The sequence below is a fragment of the Carettochelys insculpta genome, chromosome 7, assembly GCF_033958435.1.
Source record: "Carettochelys insculpta isolate YL-2023 chromosome 7, ASM3395843v1, whole genome shotgun sequence".
Lineage (NCBI taxonomy): Eukaryota > Metazoa > Chordata > Testudines > Carettochelyidae > Carettochelys > Carettochelys insculpta.
Genome location: NC_134143.1, coordinates 2,417,965 through 2,436,218, shown reverse-complemented (window position 1 = coordinate 2,436,218; position 18,254 = coordinate 2,417,965). Strand labels below are relative to the sequence as shown.

Sequence of the window (18,254 nt, the reverse complement as noted above, 5' to 3'; positions counted from 1 at the left end):
GCACCTGGGAGTGAGACTCTCCCTGTCGCTCACTAGCGTGGGGTGTCTCTGCAGTGGCAGGGCTGGGGCAGGAGCTGCTCCCGCAGACAGGGCAGAACGTAGCTCCTGCCGGCTCAGGCAATTGTGTCTGTGTCACAAAAGTGCTGCAGGAGCTGGTTAGCACTGACCTGTCTGGAGAGGGCCAGGAGGCAGCACACACTGTGACCGGGATTCCCTCGTGCTCAGTGGCCCAGGACTTAGTGCTGAGCACTGGGCTGCACAGATCTGGTGGTGAATAACAAGAATCAAGGGTGTCACCTCCCTGCCTTAGTAACAGCCAAAGGGCTTTCGGGTTCCTCCCATGCTCCCCAGGCCCCCTCTGCAGCCACCTCAGCCCATCCACCTGTCAGTGTCTGTTACTTCTTCCTCCAGAAGGACGGCAGCCGCCTCCTGCAGCTCTGAACTTCCCAGTACAGCCCAGAGGTGCTGCAAAGCAGGTGAGAGGGAGCCAGAAATATTTGGTCAGACACCACTGGGTGCTGCTTTCCTCATCCCCATGTACCTGGGAGGTTCATGGCCAGGGGAGCCACAGAGCCTCTCTGGGACTTTCCTCCTCACTTGTTTGGGTTTTGTCAGTGACAAACAAAGGGATGTGAGAGGAGAGTAACTCTCCCTCCTCCCCCTGCCCCACTGCCACCTTCTGTGTGCACAGACAGCCCCAGAGAGGCCCAGGGCTGGGAGGATCAGACTCTGCTCTTGCAGCCAGAGGAGTCACCTTCCCAACACCAGTCCCAGCTCCCTTTGCCTGAGCTCTGCTCTGCGACTGGATGCTTTCCTAATGCCCCTCTCCCATCAGCCTTTACCTTCCCCACCAATGGCCGGGATTGCCAAGGGAGGGCTCTTCTGTTCCCCAGACACAGGTAGGAAAATGTTGTTGAAGACATTCCCCAAGGCACCACCGGGAGTTGAACCCAGGATCTCCTGTTTACTAGACAGGTGCTTTAGCCACCTAAGCCAGGGTGCCCCCCTTGTTTGAGCTGTGGGTCCTGACAAAGAGGTGTCTGTGTTAGTCTGTGTCTTCAACCAGAAAGCAGCCCTGGAGCCCTTTAAAGGTTATTAACCCAATTTATCAAGTGCTGAGCTTTTGTGGGGCTGAACCACTGTGATGAACTGCCCACAACCAGCCCTTCCCACTCCCCAGCACAGACATTGTGCCTGAGGGAAGCCTCCTCTCTCCCCACCTGCCCCAGTGCAGGATCCCACCAGCAGAGCCTGGAGTCCTGCCCGTCCTCTGCTCCCTCAGCCTGAGTCCCCCCCTCACTTTCACTCTGTGCTCCCCACTCCCTCCTTTCTCCCTGTTCACACCCCAGGGGTGGGGCGAGGAGGGCCCAGCTCTGGGGCACAGTTATCTCCTGTCTCTCACAGAGGGGGGATGGGCTGCGCTGCCCCAGCTGGAGCTCGTCGGGGGGAGTGTTTGATGCAACGTAACGAGAAGAACATTTTGCCTTTCTGTCTCCTTCTGCCCTTCAGTCCCACTTGTGACCCTCCACACAACCCCTTTGCTCTATTACCAGCCCAGTGCAAATCCCTGTTCCCTGGGGGTGGGGCTGACTTTACAGCTTTCCCTGTGTGAAACCTTTGAGCAGGGCCGGGGGCTGTGACTGGGCAGTTGCAGGTCAGGGTCCGCTGGGGTCGTGGGGCTCCTGCTCGTGTCTGGTGCCCCTCCCCATGTCACGGATGTTTGTGCCGTGTGGGGTGTGTACCTGACCATCCAGTGCCGCGGTCGGGGGTACCCTTGCCTGGGCAAATCCTCCTTGCTGAAGAGCTGCAGGTGGACCATGGGAAGACCCATGTGGGCATCAGTGGGGAGCTACAGACCCCCCCGCCATCTGCCTTGGATGAAGACTGTGAATGCAGGGAGCTGAACTGGGGATCATTGTTGGCCTCTCCAGGGTATGAGTAGGATCCATGGCTCCAAACACCTTCCTGGGTGAGGCTCCTGCTTCTGTCCTGGCCGGGGGCTGGGCATCAGTGGGAAGAGCAGAGACCACCCCCATTCTGGTGCCGGCCTCACAAGCAGAACTCTGGTTCCTTTTCTGACCCCACGGCTGCTCTGCTCTCCCCCCTGCCCAGGCCTTCCTGCCCTTGCTGAAGCAGGCTGCCCAGGGAAGCCCCCAGAGAGGGCTGCGCTGCAGCAAGGTGGCCGTCGTCAACATGTCCAGCATGGCTGGCTCCATCCAGAATGTCTGTGGCTGTTACATGGTCCAAATCATCTCCTATCGCTGCAGCAAGGTACAGGGTACACCCAGCAGGGCCTGACTGCTGCCTGGGTTTGCTACTTGCACAAAATCCCTGTCCCTCGGTTTATTCCCCTTGTTCCCCATCCGACTGCTGCCACTCCAGCCTCCAGCGCCGGGTTGGGCAGGGCCGGTAGATTTTGTCTGCCTGCAATTCACTTGGGCTTTAGATCAGAGTTCCCATCCGGTGAGGAACTTTCTGTTGTGCCTTTATCCCGCCGGAGAAATCCCCACGCTGAGATGCTGCCCATTGCCTCTGCAGAGCGGAGGATACCAAGGACCCACACCTGACTCCCTGCCAGCCCTGGGCAGGCCCACTTGCCTGGAGCTTTGGTCCAAGCTACCTAAAGGCAGCAGCAGCATAACCAATACCAGGGTAACAAGAAGAAAAAGAGAGAACTTTTATTTTGTTCCAACAATATTCGTGCTGCGAGCCTCATGACTAGATGGAAGAGTCACAAAGTAAAACACATGGGAAGTCTCCACCATGGGCCTGGAACTGAGTTACAAGGAGAGGAAAAGACCATTTCTAACAAGTGCCCAGACATCAGATCCCACTTCCCACACCAGCAAACAATAAAGCTGAACGGATCTGTCTGAACTTTCCCCACTCACAGAAGATGGGAGGGGCTGTTCTTGGAGGGAGATATTCTGTGTCTCTCCCTCGTGGCTGGGAAGAAGAAACAAGAAAAGACAGAGAACAGAAGAGGGAGGAGCCAAAATTCAACTCTTACCCCCCATTCCTACAGGCCAACCCCACCTGGCTGAGGAGGTTAACCCTTTTACTCCCAGGCTGCTGGCGAACCCTCATGATCATGACGCGCCCCCCAAATCACAGACATTGCTGGAAAGCCTCTGGCCACACTGGCTGTGATTTCTACCTGGAGGTCTGAGATAAGACATAGAAAATAAATACATGCACACATTACGTTCTTAGCAACTCCATGAGAAATAACAAAATGCTCCAAGTACCAACACAGATATAGGGAATGTCCTATGAACTTGAGTCCAGAAATTCCTTTTTGGAGGGGGTGTCAGCTGCCTTGTTAGAGGCTCCTGAAATGTGCTGCACATCTAAGTCAAAGTCTGGGAGTGCCATACTCCACCGAAGCAGTTTCTTGTTGGTTCTTTTGACTGAATGAAACCATCGAAGAGCAGAGTGGTCAGTGTGAAGGTGGAAGCGTCACCCCCACACATATGGTCTTAGCTTCTCCGGAGCACATACAATCGCATAGCACTCTCTCTCTGAGACAGACCAGTGGCTCTCTCTTTCAGACATTTTTTTTGCTGAGAAATACAAGAGGGTGAAGTTGTTGATTTGGTCCTTCCGGCATCAGAACTGCTCCTACGCCCCACTCAGAAGCATCTGTGGTGACGAGGAAAGGCTTGTCGTAGTCTGGGGTCCTCAGCATAGGCTCAGTCATAAGAGCCGTCTTGAGCTGGTTAAAAGCTTCCTGGCACTGGTCAGTCCACTTGACCCCATTGGGTGGGTTTTTCTTGGTTAGATCTCTTAGAGGTGCGGCGACCTCACTGTGATGTGGTACCAATTGCCTGTAATACCCGGCCAACCCTAAGAAGGACTGAACCTGTTTTTTTGACTTTGGGACAGGCCAGTTTATTATAGCCTCTATCTTGGCCTGCAGAGGGTTGATAGTGCCTTGACCCACCTGGTGCCCAAGGTAGGTCACCCTGTTCAAGCCAATTTGACATTTTTTTGCCTTAACTGTTATCCCTGCCTCCTTTATGCATTGGAAAACAGCTTGGAGATGTTCTAGGTGCTCTGCCCATGAATCAGAAAATACAGCCACATCGTCGAGATAGCCTTACCTCTGGCCCTTCTGGAAATTCGATCATCCCCATCTCAAACGCACAAATTAAGTCCCTTTGAAATCGTTACGGGACGCCCTATGTGAACAATGGCTACCATTACCCCAGTCTCAGACCTAAACTTGACTCACAGCACGCTCCTACAGTATTGCAAGGGGCTGATGCAAGCTGAGTCACCTCCATTCACAGGTACGAGCAGCCTGGCCAAGGAAACCCACCTCTGACACCTGTCACACCCTTGAGCCAGGTGATTGGGTGTACGTGCGACACCACTTTTGAAAGCACACCTTGGAACCCCGCTGGAAGGGTCCAGGCCAGGAACTGCTCATTACCCAGACAGCTGTAAAGCTATCAGGCATGGCAGCATGGATTCACGCTTCACAGTGTCAGAAAGCACCGTCACCAGCGGACCAAGCACCACCTCGGGACCCCGCAGAGCCAATTTTGGCTCCAGAAGAAGACGCAGAGGAACAGCCTGCAATACCTTACAACCTACGCCCCCATAAGGGTTGCCAGAAGCAGACAGTAAGCAGCTAGCAGGACCTGAGAAGAAGCAGTAGCGAGCCTAGCGCCAGCTGCCTGGTGGACATAAAACCGTGACTGCGGTTCCCTCGAGAGAGGTTGTCACAACCAGAAAGGGTCTTGCCTCCAAAATGTGTCCGTGGTGGAGCCTAATCCTCGGCTACAGGTGTCTTAAGGTCTGGGGAATCTGAAGTGACAATGACAATTCTTTTATTCAGCAGCAAGTGTGGATAGCTCAGACTCTCAAGGTCTCTAATTGTTGGGTCTGCAGCCACATCCCAGCTCACTCACGAGCTAGCATCCCCCTCATGGCAATTCCTCTTAATTCCTCAGACCTAACCGGAGGACCTCATCCACTTGAAAGGACGTGGAAAAGAAATGACACTTGGGGAATGGTGAGAACAAATGCTTCTCAATGGCTAAGTGTGGTGGAGGGAAAGGGCCACTGGGGCTGGGTTTGTAATGGGACAGGGCTGAATTTAGGGGGAAGCAGCTGTCTCCAATAGATTGTGACCCATGGTGTGTGGCACTATTCAAATAAGACTGGCGAATGGCGAACCGGGTAAGGGGATATGATTTTTTTCTCAACCTGGGATCAAACAGGAAAATCAATTTCTTGCTCCCCTTACAGCCTCCCTGAGAACAACAGGACAATCTTTCAATGCCATGCAAATGTTGCCGCTCCCCACAAGGAAGATTATCCTGTGCCCTTTGAGGGATATTACTCCTCTTTCATAGATGCCTATATGTCAGATAGGTGCAGCCAGCCATTCCCGGCTTTAATAGGGCATCATTGGGTGTGTGGGACAAAAGCTTTTTGCACGTTACCAGCTTTCTGGTAGGGTATCTGTTATCCTGCTCAGCTTTTCCCGCAATTCCATGTGCTTCAATCCCTCCCGCAAAATCACCTCTGTAATTTTAGACAAAAAAGAAGGGAGTTGTCAGATGCCCAATGGTATGTGGATAATATAAGCCCTTTAGCTTGGGAAGAACTGATCCAGCAGTTTTTGAAGGACTTTGGGCTTACCATTAGCCTAAAGAAGACAAACGTACTCGGTCAGGATGTTGCTGAATCCCCATCAATCAGCATTGACAACTATACTTTAGCGGTCGTCCACGAGTTCTTTTACCTCGGGTCTACCATCACTGACACCCTGTCGTTGGACACTGAGCTAAATAGGAGGATCGGAAAAGCGGCCACCACTCTGTCCAGACTCAGCAAGAGAGTGTGGAATAACAACAAGCTGTACACTCACACCAAAATGCAAGTCTACAGAGCCTGCATCCTCAGCACCCTCCTTTATGGCAGCGAGACTTGGACCCTGTATGCCCGCCAGGAAAAGAGGCTGAACGTCTTCCACTTGCACTGTCTCAGGCACATCCTTGGAATATCACGGAAGGACAGAGTGACCAACACAGCCGTCCTCGAGCAAGCTGGAATCCCAGCCATGCACACCCTCCTCAGGCAGCGTCGGCTCCGCTGGCTTGGCCACGTCCACAGGATGAATGATGGAAGGATTCCAAAAGACATCCTGTATGGTGAGCTAGCCTCTGGCAAAAGACCTCCCGGATGCCCCGCAAAGATGTCTGCAAGAGAGACCTCAGGGAGGTAGACATCGAGCTGGACAACTGGGAAGAACTAGCAGATGACCGCAGCAGATGGAGGCAGGGGTTACACAAGGGCCTTCAGAAGGGTGAGATGAGGATCAGACAGCTAGCAGAGGAGAAGAGAGTGCACAATAATGACTTAACAGACACCCACCACCTCTGCAAGCAGTGCAGCAGGGACTGTCACTCTCATTTGGGTCTTCATAGTCACAGTAGACACTGTAAATGAAGTCCTCAACTGAAACTTTAAAGGGCGCGATCCATCCTCTATGGATGCCTACAACTACCAACCAGCCCCCATCTCACCAAGGAGCAAATCATCCCATCTCTAGTTCCAACAGAGGACTTGCTGGGGGAAGAGGAAGTAAGAAGCAAAGCGGTGCTAGTTGGGAATTGAACCCAGGCCAATTGCATGGGAAGCAGCCATGCTAACCACTACACCACCAGCACCTCTCTCACCAACATGGGCAACACCCAGAAATATGAATTTCTGAGCATGTGTTCTGCCACTCATGGTTCTTTTTTCATTATCTATGACATATTAATATCATAGAAGCTCTGTTATCCTTCACTTACAGGGCACTGGGGTGGTCAATATTCATATGTGCCAGAGAGAGGGCTTACCTACCCTGAATGCAAACCCAGCCACACCTGATTCATGGGCTGATGTCCTTCAGTAGATTTTCCCCTACTTCTTTACAATTACTGATGATTCTCCCAGCTGAAGGCAGGGAAATGTCCCCCACACAGAGGAAATCTGCTTCTCTGAGTGACAGGAGCTCTGTGAGTGGGACAAGCCAGGTCAGTGAGGGAAGCTGTGTGTGCAATCAGAGAGAAAGTTAAATCTCCACCCATTTGTGAAACCACTCTGGGTTGGGACAGAAAAAGGAGCTTGAGGAAGGAGGGTTTGTCCTACACAGGGGCCTAAAGATCGGTGAATCGAGCAAGAGTGAAATGTGGGTAGAGGTCAGTGGTAGATTATTAAACTTCAGACCTAGTGATCTTCTTTCAAATCCATGCCCCCCACTTTAAAAGACAGACACTTGTATGAAAATGGTTGTCTCACCTTTCCCAACACACTCTGAATTTCTGTTCTCTGGGGATCCTTAAAATGGAGATGAACCCTCAACATCTGCCAATGCGGATAAACCTCGTAAACCCTTCCCTCAGTGGAAATCTGGCTACACAGAAAAACTGACAGTTCATACTGATATGAGTAATTTTAGGTCTTATTTCTATAAAAAACGTGCTCATTCAGAGTCTATCAGATATATCACATTCAGCAGCAAGGTCTCCACACACTTTGTAATGTGTGCACACACAGGATGTCAATTACTCTGGGAATTCACAGGCAGGGCCATTATGTCCTCCCTTGGCTAGATATTCATTCACAATCACGGCCAAGCTTCTTTCTGTTAATTCTCTGCAGGCTGGTTAAAGTAAAAGAAAATTGAGCTCTTCTCTTTACTCTGGAGGGTTCAGAGAAATGTCACCTTTCAGCCAGGTGGAGTCAGCAGCAAGAAGGGCTGGGCTCAATGTCTAAGGGAGAAGAGTGGTAGAGATGGGGCAGGAGGGAGTGTCCTGAGAGGTGAAACAGCTGGAGGGTAGCATGGAGTGTAGGGTGCCAGCCAGCCAAGAGTCACAGGTGCCCAGAAGAGCTAAAACTTGCAGGTCCCGTGGTGTAAATGGCTGCACTCAGGACTCTGAATTCTGTAATTGGAGTTAAAATTTTAGTGGGACACCCTGGTGTTGTGGTGGTTTGCTGTAAATCTCTGTCTCTCCAGTGCTTGGGCTTCTTTATCCACAGGTGCACCTGAGTAAGTGTTTTCTCCTCCTGCTGGATGAGTGAGGCCCACTGGAGCTAGGTAGCTCTCTGCTTGGGCTGGCTCATCAACACAGCTGCAATAGGTCAGGGTTACCAATCTGTGTAGAGACACATGAGTTCTGAGGTTGTGTGTCTCACAGCTTCTCCTGATGCCCACACGATTAGTGCCTGTTCCTGGAGCTCCAGGCTGTTCCTACTGCACACATGGCACTTAAAGGAAGGAGCATCAAGAACAGGCTAAAAAAGTCCGGGGCCAGCAGGTGAGAGGAAGAGTCCCAGGCTGGAGCTCAGCTCACCTGTCCTCCTCTGGGCACCTGGAGGTGGGGCTGCTGGTACTGACACCTCTGTGGGATGGTGCAAATGCCACAGAGCACCGGAGAACAATGAATGAGGAGGGGAGGACCATGACCACATGTGGACTTCTATGAAGACCCCCCAGCCTGGCTGCTCTCACCAACAAAGCCATCACTTAGGCCACCCCAAAACCAGTGTGTGTTCTGCCACCAGCATCACAGGGGATCTGCTCCTTTCCCTGATGTGCAGTGCCCAGCCAAGGATCTGGGAGAGACCCGCGTCCCTGAGCCAGCCTTGGTTCCAGGCCCTTCCCTCAGAGGCAGCTGAGCCAGGGCTGCCCCCTCCTTGCCATTGTACGACACCCCTGGCTGTGTTTGGGGCCCTGCTCAGCACCAGGGAGCAGCACTGCAGGGGAGACAGGTGAGTGTCGCACTGTTGGGCTGACATGGACGATTGCTTGGGCCCTGTGAGGGTAAATGAAATCATCCCACTGCCACCTCTGGCAGCCAGAGCTCAGCTCAGCCTCACAGGGTTGGCCTGTGCTTGAAGCCTGCCCAGGACAGGAGCTGGGAGGCAACAGGCTCAGGGAGGGGTGTGCAGGAAGTAACATTACACAATGGGGTGAAACTCAACAAAGCTAAGCAGAATATAAAGAGTCGATGAGAAGGGGATTTGAACCCAGGTATGTAGAGCACAAGGGATTAACAATCCATCACCTTCACCACTCGACCACCTCATCTTCTCTGGTTACCAGCTTTTCCTATGTCCCACAGTCAACCCTGCCAGGAACTTTTCTGCCACTCGCTGGCTGGCTGGCTGGGGACACAGGATGGGCAGGTTTGGCCCAACAGGGCTGTGCTCACTCCTGCCCCTGCAGTGCTGCTTCCTGGGGTGAGCAGGGCCTGTCCCCAAGGCTGGCTCAGGGGCCCTGGTCTCTCCCAGCAGCTGGGCCGGGCTGTGCACAGCTAGGAAGGGAGCAGACGCTTGCCCAGGGGGTAGGAATGTCACACTCCCCTCTCTCTGCCGCTCACAGCAATAGATCAGTCTGCAGCACCAGCCACAGGGCCCACCGCAGATCTCCCTGTGGCCCTCCCGCCCTGGAGCCTGTGGGCCCCCTGCTCAGCGGTGCCCAGAGAATGGCCATTGAAAGTTCCTTTTTCTCCTGCTGCCTGGTTCGGAGCTGGGCGCTTCCCCCTGGCACAAGAGCACAGGCAGAACATGGCCCCTGGGCGCCTTAAATGCCGTGTGGGGAGCTCCTGAGAAAGCGCCAGTGGGGAGCACCTGGGGCTGGGCACAGAGAGAGGAGACGAACCCCGGGGATGGGAGAAAGTGCCTGGGGCGCAGAGACACACACAGGACCTGGAGCCCAAAGCTCGGCCCCACTCGCTCCTCCTGCTCCCAGGGACTCGGCCAGAGCGGCAGCTGCAGCTTTTGGGGGTGTAATGGCCTGAGCGCCCAGCAACCCCCCTTCCCCTGGCGGTGGGTCTGTGCACACCCGAGCCCTTCCTCCCCGGGGGGGAACAACTCGTCTGCAGTGTGGGGTGTCCCTCCCAGCTCCCTCACTGCCTGCAGCCCAGGGGTTAGTGATTGTCCCCTGGACTCCCCTCAGCCTGTCAGACCCACACACTGTCAGGCCAGGCAGCCCTTGCTGGTGCCCTGCTCTGACCTCCTGCCCATGGCCGGTCCCAGGGCCTCACCCCCCTGTAGCTCTGGGGGACCTGTCACTGGTCACATGTACCCCCCAGCACCCACTCCCACTGCACCCACCGTCAAACGCGGGAGGAGGAGGAGGGGCTGGGAAGGGGCAGGGAAGGGGCAGAGCAAGGCAGGAGGGGACGGGGCTGGAGGCAGAGGAGCAGCTGTTCCAGCCCTTCCCAGGGCTGTGGTGCATGTGGCCAGTGCTGCCCCGATCCCCCTTCACCAGTTGCCTCTGTGCGGTGGAATGGAAAACCCTGAGACAAGGACCTGGGCAAGGTCTGCACCAAAGCTCCCTGTTCCCCGGCTGTGGTGCCCGGCCCTGGGAGCTGCACAGCCCATCCATGGCCATGCTCTGCTCTGCTGCAGTTCCTGCCCAGCGGTATCAGTGAGGGAAAAACCTGCACGTAAGGGCAGGGACACAGTTTCTGGGCACTGGCAGCAGCACATCTGCTGGGCGCTGCTGCCCAGAGCAGGGTGGGTATTCTCGGCCCACCTGGAGCTGCAGCTGGGGACCAGGGTTGGGGTCCTCTACTCAGCCCAATGCTGCATCCAGGAAGCCAGGCTGGGAGAGGGGCTTGCCCTACTCTGCCTCCCTGGTGCTGCAGCTGGGGAGTGTACAGCCCCCTTCTCCCATGGCACATGGCATTTCATGTCAGAGGGCACCAGAGCTGGTCCCTGGGAATGCCACGGAGGGAAACGCTTCCAGCCCTGGAGTGCGTGGTGAGCACTGCCCCTGTAACTGAGAGACAAGGGAAGCACATCTAGCCCGAAGCGGCTAAGAATGGGGTCAGGGAGCAGGTGGTTGTATATGGGACTGTTGAGGGGCAGGGGAGAGGTAGGGGGGTTTATGGGGTGCTGGGGAGCAAGGGACAGGTGTGAGATCTGTGGGGCGGTGGGGGACAGGTGAAGGGTTCTGGGGGGCTGGGTGACAGGGGACAGGTAGGGGGGGTCTATGGGGCGGTGGGGGTGGCCAGGCCCATCTCTCCACCATGGCCCCCAAAACCAAGGGATGTCACCACCCCTGGGCTGGGACCAGGTGGGGGGGACATGAGGGGCAGAAGCTTGGGGGGGAGACCCAGGCCCGATCCCTACCCTAATCCAGGCAGGTATGTGCGGCCCAGATCCAGCCCTGGTACTGCCCATGCCTGGCTGGGACCAGATCCCTGCACACCACTGCACACCCCACATAAAGCAGCCTCTTCCTGCCCCGTGAGCCCCCGAGCCATGGCCAGCAGCCTGCTGTGGGGGGCGCCTGCAGCCCGGCAGCCCGTGGTGCAGAGTGGCGAGACCTGGCAAGGAGGGGCTGGGGCTAGCAGTGGGGCAGGGGCTGGTCTGGGGGTCAGAGCCAGGCTGTGAGCTGGGGGTGCTGGGGGCTGGGTGGCCCATCCATGTGTGCCAGGGTGAGCGCCACCCGGGTGCTTTGCATTTCAGGGGAGGGACAGAAGGACCCAGCTGACATTCTGGGGTGCACTGGTTATCCAGCTGTCTCGCCTGCAAATGTTCCCCAGCTAAAAACAGGAAGAAACACAATATCTCCTTCTATGCTGGCAGGTGTTGCTGCTTCTCTGGCTGGCCGGTGCCCCAGCATTCCCTGCCCCTCTGAGTGCTGACCAGCAGACAGCCTGGAGAGCCTTTCCAGGAGGAAGGGAACACTTTTGGAGTTAAGGAAACAAAAACACCAGGCAGCAGCCTTGGGCAGGTAGCCTGTCCTCTCCTCCCTGGCTGCTATGGGCAGAGGGGCAAGGAGGGAAAGGAAACAGGCCAAGTGGCTGGCAGGGAGCAAACTAGAGCCCTGATGGGAGGAGACTCCAGCATGCACAGGGGCGTGGATGGCAGCCGTTGGGAACGGCCTTTGCCACCTCCTTCCTTCCCATCACTCAGCTACTTCCTTCACCCTGGGACTGAGAAGGACCAGGCCCTCCACGCAGCCTAGCCAGTCCTTCCCCAATGGCCAGAGAGGGTGTTGATCAGAGGGTTCTCCTCTGCGCCCCATTGCATTGACCCCATGACCCAAATTCTTGATGCCCAAGTGCACCCCATGACAGGCAGGCTCTCCAGCACGCGTGGCAGATGAAGGCTTCATAGTCACGACCTCAGCCTGAGGTAGAGGCTTCTTAGTGGACCCGGGTCAGGTGAGGCTCGGAGATCCCTGGAGCCAGCCTCCCAAAGCTGAGAGACAGTCACCCTCAGCCCACACTGCACGGCACTCCTCACACAGGAAGGAGCAGCAGGAGAACTCTCCCAAGGGCCCTCAACAGCAGCTCCATTGGCTTTCTCTGCTCCTCATTTCCTTGCCCGGCCTTCTGGCCTCAAGGGCTCCCTCTGTAGGAAGGGGGGAAGTCATAGAAACAGGAATCCGGGACCTCAGTCAAACGTGCACGGCCGCACTTTAGCAGAGACTCTTGTGGCACCTCGAGATCCCATTCAGCCCAGGTGAAGTGCCTCTGGGTATGTCTGTGCTACAGAATTAGGTTGAATAAGTTCAGGTCAATTTTGTGGTGCTGGCTGAAGGAAGAGGGAGACCAACGTTGGAGAAAAGAGAGACATTTGCAGGCTGACAATAGTGGGCTCTTGGGAGAGAGGAAAACCGACAGTGGGAGAGTATGGACATGGAACCGACTCCAGCTCACCAGCTAACCCCCCACATACGCAAGCAGTTTGAGGCACCAGCCATGGAAAGTGAAGGCTCCAGAGTTTTAAGGGGAACAGTGTCAGATGGGTGTGGTGGCCACATGCTGGTTTGGGGATGGCCTAGGTGAGTGGGGTCTGCCCCACACTGGCTCTTTATGGAGGCCCTCCAGCAGTCAAGGTCCCCCCTGCATTCCCACACACTGCATTTATGTCAGTGACCCAAACCTCTCAGAGGCTGAACTGCCGTCTGTCTCGTTCATCCAACATAAGGCCTAAGCCCCGCTCCTAAATGTGCATCTGGATGGAGTAGCACAGGCCTGGGAGAGCCAGAGATTTGCAGTGAACCATCACAGCCCTCAGAGGTCCCACTGAGATTTGACCTCAGGTTGCAGAATTCAGAGCCCTGCTCATTACACCAGGGGACCTGCAGCTGGACTTTTCTTGGAAATCTGTGACTCTTGGCAGGCTGGTGCCCTGTGCTCCTTGCCTCCCTCCAGCTGCTTCACTTCCTGCTCCTTCTCTGCCACTCTCCTCCTCCAGACATCAACCCCAGCCCTTCTCGCTGCTGACTCCAGCTGGCTGCAGGGCCACATTTCTCTGGCGCCCCAGAGTGACGAGAAAGGGCCATTCTTCTTTTACAATAACCAGCTGGAGACAAGTAACGGAGATGCAGAGACTGGAAAGGTCGGTGGTGATTGTCGAGGAATATCCGGCCGAGGGAGGAGATAATGGCCCTGGCTGTGAATTCACAGAGTAACTGACATCCTCTCTGCACACACACGTACAATGTGAGGAGACACCATGCGGCTGAATGTGAGACATTTGATAGACTCTGAATGATCATCCACCAAAACAAGAGCAAGCTGCAGACTTCTGCAGTTCAGAGAACCGTCCCTGCTGCATGTTCAGCACCTGCCCATGTAGCTCAGTAAATCTGTGAGAGCAGGTAGGTGACAGGCCCAGCAGCACGGAGGACACCCAGAACCCACACCTGACTCCCTGTCAGCCCCAACACCTGGGCCTGCCCAGCTTTGCTGGTGTTTGGATCCTGTAGGGTACCAGGGCGAGCTCAGTTTGTGCTGGGTAGAGTCATGCAGAGCAGGCAGGTAAAGGGGCTGGGAAGGACTAATCCCAGCACCACCAGTCCACCCAGCTCAGGGTGTGTGAATCTCACTCTAGGCAGGAGGGAGTGTGGGGACGGTTTGGGAGGTGAGGTCAGGTGCAGGTATTGTGAGAAGAGATGTTTGTTTTTCCTCCACAGCTGGGTTTGTTTTGCAAGGCCAAGTGTTACTTGGGGCACAAGAAGTCTTGAGTTGAGCTTCCTTATACTACTCCCAAAGAGTGTGTTTGCTGCTGTCCTTGACTTCATGCTTCTCAATGTTTTTCTCCCACACAGTGTGGTTTGTGATCTGTTCAGAGTGTGAAGTTGGTTTCGTGCTTCAGATCTGTGAACAGATCTTGGAAATGACCTTGGAAAGGTGAAGTTAGGTGTGATACTGATCAGAGCATTGGCTCTTTGTTCACACCTGGTCCTGGAGCATATCCAGGACATTTCTTCTCAAAGGGGCTTCTTGGTTTAGGGATATAACGCTTGCTTAGGTTGGAAGGTGTCCTGGGTTTAAGTCCCAGGCAAACCCTTCTTCTGCCTTTCTCAGATAGCCTTCTGGAGCATGTTTTTCTTCTGTTCATTTGCTCAGTGTGACAGAGCAATTGCTTTCCACTGGATGGCTCACCCTAGGCATTAGCTCTGCCAGGATGAGCAGTCCCTGTCAGTGACTATACCCCTCCTGCCAACTGTGGTTGCACCTCTTCCTGCCAGAAGCCAACAGTGCCCAACTTGCAACTCAGGTGTGTTTTGGATAACTTCATATTTCCCCTCTTTTGGGCTAATGGCCCTTCAATTCTCTGTCACTCCCTCAGCGACTCTGGCAGTCTTGTCCCCTGCCACAGGCCCCATCTGTGCTACTCCAGCAGTGGCTGCTGGGGGCACCCAGGCTCATCTCTCTCAGGTTCCAGCCCAGCAGGGACCCGACACTCAGCACTTCTGGGCTTTTCCCTCCCAGCTCCCACTGCTCCTTCCCTGGACTGCCACCTACAACTGCCCCTTCATTTGGCTCTACTGGCTTTGAACCCTCAGCCACACAAGTGACTGTCTTTCTCAGAGCCTCTGTGTTACCAACTTCCATCCCTGCCTTACAGCCCCTTCTGCTCCTGCTGGCAATCAAAAGCTGCTCCCTGCCTCTTCCTCCAGGTGCAGCCTGGGCAGTGACTTGGCCTAGCCCTCAGGCAAGCCTGGGCTGGGCAGATGCCCTCACACGTTTATCGTTTTGTTTGGGTCATTCTGAGGACTCTGATTTGTTCCAGTCTCTGCGTGTGTTTTCTTGCTCTCAGGGTTTGGTTCTTGATCTAGGTTCTTTTTTGTGGCCAAGCAGAGCAGCAGGGGGCCTGGCAGGCATCTGTCCCAGCCCTGGGAGCCCCAAGCCCTTTGGGGCAGGCGTCACCCCATGGGTGTCTGGTCCCTTCATTCTCAGGGCCCCCTTCTCACCCATGGCGGTGGCGCTGGTGTTAGCCTGGCTCACTCATGTCTTGCTTTAGGAGGTTCTGGGCCAATGCATGAGGGCAAGGCGTACCAAGCTTCCCCGGCACAGTGCCTGCCGCATGGTGTGTGCGTGCGCCCAGAAGTAGGATTTAAGTACGAGTGGAGTTAATGATATGACTGTAAATGGTTGTACAATGACAGTGGAGCTGTACAGGCCAGAGCCCAGAGCCAGTCCTAACTGTGAGGGTGGGTGGGATGGTTTTACTATCCCTGAGAGGGCCCAGCTTGTCCCCTGTGTCAGCCCCCCAGGGCCACACTCACCTCAGCAGAGCAGGGACTCAAACACAGCTGGGGGATGTGGTGCCTCAGCCAGGCCCAGGGAAAAGGGCAGCTGTGACTCAGCTGCAGACAGGGACACAGCCAATTGCTTGTAAGGGAAGGGCCTGTCCCTAAGGCTGACTCAGGGGCTCTGGTCTCTCCCAGCTGCTGAGGAGGACTGGGCAGAGCTGGGGAAGGGGCAGATAATTGCCCTGAGAGACTAAACATCCCACTCCCCACCCCTGACAGAAGAAAGTTAAGTTTGCAGCACCAGCCACAGGTCCTCCTGTATTTCAAACCAGCCAGGACAATTCTGAGGCCCCCTGTACATTACACCCATGTCAGTGGGGCATCCAAACAGAGATCAAGTTGCAGGGGAACTAATTCAACAGGCAGGGGGGAGAAGCCCTCACATGGAGGCAGCTGTTGAGAACAAAGCCCAGGACTGGCAAAGATTCACAATGAACCACACAAAGGTCCCACTGAGATTTGAACTCAGATAGCAGGATTCAGAGCCCTGAGTGCTGACCATTACACCAGGGGACCTGCACTTTCAGGCCTTTCTGAGCACATGTAACTTGGCAGGCTGCGACCCTGCACTCCTCCCCACCCTCCAGCTCTGTCACCTCTCAGGACACTGCTTCCTGCTCCACTTCTGCTGCTCTCCTCACCAGACGTCCCTCTCCACCCTTCCTGCTGCAACTCCCCAGTGACGAGACAGGGTCATTTTTCTTTGAAAATAACCAGCCAGGAGAGAACTAAGGGAGAAGCAGAGACTGGAGAGGCTGGTGGTGATTGTAGAGGAGTATGTGGCTGAGGGAGGACACAATAGCTCTGGCTGGGAATTCACAGAGTAATTGACATCTTCTCTACACCCACCTTTACAAGCAAACAGATACATGGGGCTGAATGTGGCGCATTTGACAGATTTGGGAAGAGCCCCTCTTAATAGAGACGAGACCCAACATTGCTCATGTCACTATCTACTGCCTGTTTAGGGAGGGGTTTATGACGTTTATGTGCATTGGCACTAGGCACATGTTGACGGCTCAGCTCCATTTAAAGAACAGAAATCCAGAGTGTGCTTGAGGAAGGGAGAGGAGTAACTACCTTTGGAGAGGAGGGTTTGGATTTGAACTAAGGGCCTTTGGAGCCACCATCAAATGCCAGACCATTGAGCTACCATCTCTTGCGCAAATTTAGTTTTGATTCACTGATCTCGAGCTGCCTACAGGACAAGCCGTTTCCCCAGCTCCTTTCCCTTCCTGAACCCACAGCGGCTTTACAAACAGGGTTTGATTAAACTTTATTTCTCCCTGTGCATGATGCAGCTTGTGCCCCGCTGACCTGGCTTCTCCCACTCACAGAGCTACAGCCCCTCAGGGAGGCAGATTTCCGGCATATGTGGGGCAGTTCTCTCCCAGCCACTTGGAGCGAGATCAGTGGTTACAAAGAAGCAGGAAACAACCTACGGAAGAACACCCACCAATCGATCAGATATTGCTGGGTTTGCCGTCAGTGGCAGTAACTCCTCTCTCTGGCACACGTGGTGATCCAGCGGCCTGGCTCCCTGAGGTGCTGGACAGCAGAGCTTCTACACTGCTAAAATGTCAGCCCTAGTGACAATATGATGTGTTGTTTTCAGCAGGAACGTGCTGGGCTGCATTGAACGTGCCCGTACCAGTGAAATTTAACCCATGTAGAGTTTGGGGTTAAAGACTTTCACAATGTCACACACCTTTTAAACTGGTCTGGCTGGACAATTTCCAACAATCCCTTTTCCAGTCATATAGTCATAGGCATGTTCCTGCTTGGAAAGGTGGAGCGGCCTCTACACAGTAACAAAGCTCTCCCTGTTGTCCAGCCACAGAGAGCCTGGCTCAGTGGTGGAACACGTGACTGCAGATGAAGCTATCCCAGGTGCTCCTGTTTGGATGGTTTTCTGAACGGAAATCCATTTTCATCTCTGGCTCCAGTATGTTGAGGGGTTGCACTGGATGCTTGAAATGGATTTAAACACTTCACACTTTCCTCTGCAAATGTCCGAACACGGAGCAAACCCGTCCCTCAGCTGCCTCAGTTCCCAGCCTCCGAGGCTCAGGTGTCTGTTCCCATCAATGACACAAAAGTGCAGTGTGATGCACATGCTCAGGGCTCTGCTTGCCATGGGCTGCATTGGGCAGGAGAACCAGACCCACGGCCGGGGGGCTCAGGAGTCTGATGCAGAAATTCCCTTGGTGCAGGCTGACACACCTAGGCCGTGCCACACTCAGCCAGCAGCAGCAGCAGCAGGGCCTGACCCAGGCCCAGGAACAAGCCTGTGCTCTGAGCAGTAAATAGTCACCAGGCAGGGGGCAGAGCTGGGCAGAGGGCCAGGCAGAGCCATACCAGAGAGAGAGCTGCAGAAGGGACCAATGCAGCAGAGAAAAGCACCCAAAGAGACACAACTGCTGAGTCTTACACATTGGCTCAGAGCTACCTAAGCAAGACACGAGTGAGCCAGGCTGATGCCAGCCCCACAGCCATGGGTCAGTAATTCGCCCAGGGACTGAAGGGGCGAGAGTTCCTGGGAGTGACTCCTTCTCCCAAAGGCTCATTTATGAGGTGAGCTCTGGGCACCCAGAGAGATCAGACCCCTTGGGGCACAGCCCCTGCAGAGCACAGTTTAGTAAGTGTAAAAATCTACCCCAGAGCCACAGTTTAAACTCCCACTGCC

At 54.8% G+C, this 18,254-nt stretch overlaps 2 non-coding genes across 2 annotated transcripts; both read right to left on the bottom strand.

The window, feature by feature from the left end:
- Positions 1-929: 929 nt before the first annotated feature.
- TRNAT-AGU (transfer RNA threonine (anticodon AGU)) lies at positions 930-1,003 on the bottom strand. The gene has a single exon. It is a non-coding gene; the product is annotated as a tRNA-Thr (tRNA).
- A 5,608-nt stretch (positions 1,004-6,611) lies between these two features.
- Positions 6,612-6,683, bottom strand: TRNAG-CCC (transfer RNA glycine (anticodon CCC)). Its single transcript has one exon. It is a non-coding gene; the product is annotated as a tRNA-Gly (tRNA).
- Between the last annotated feature and the right edge of the window lie 11,571 nt (positions 6,684-18,254).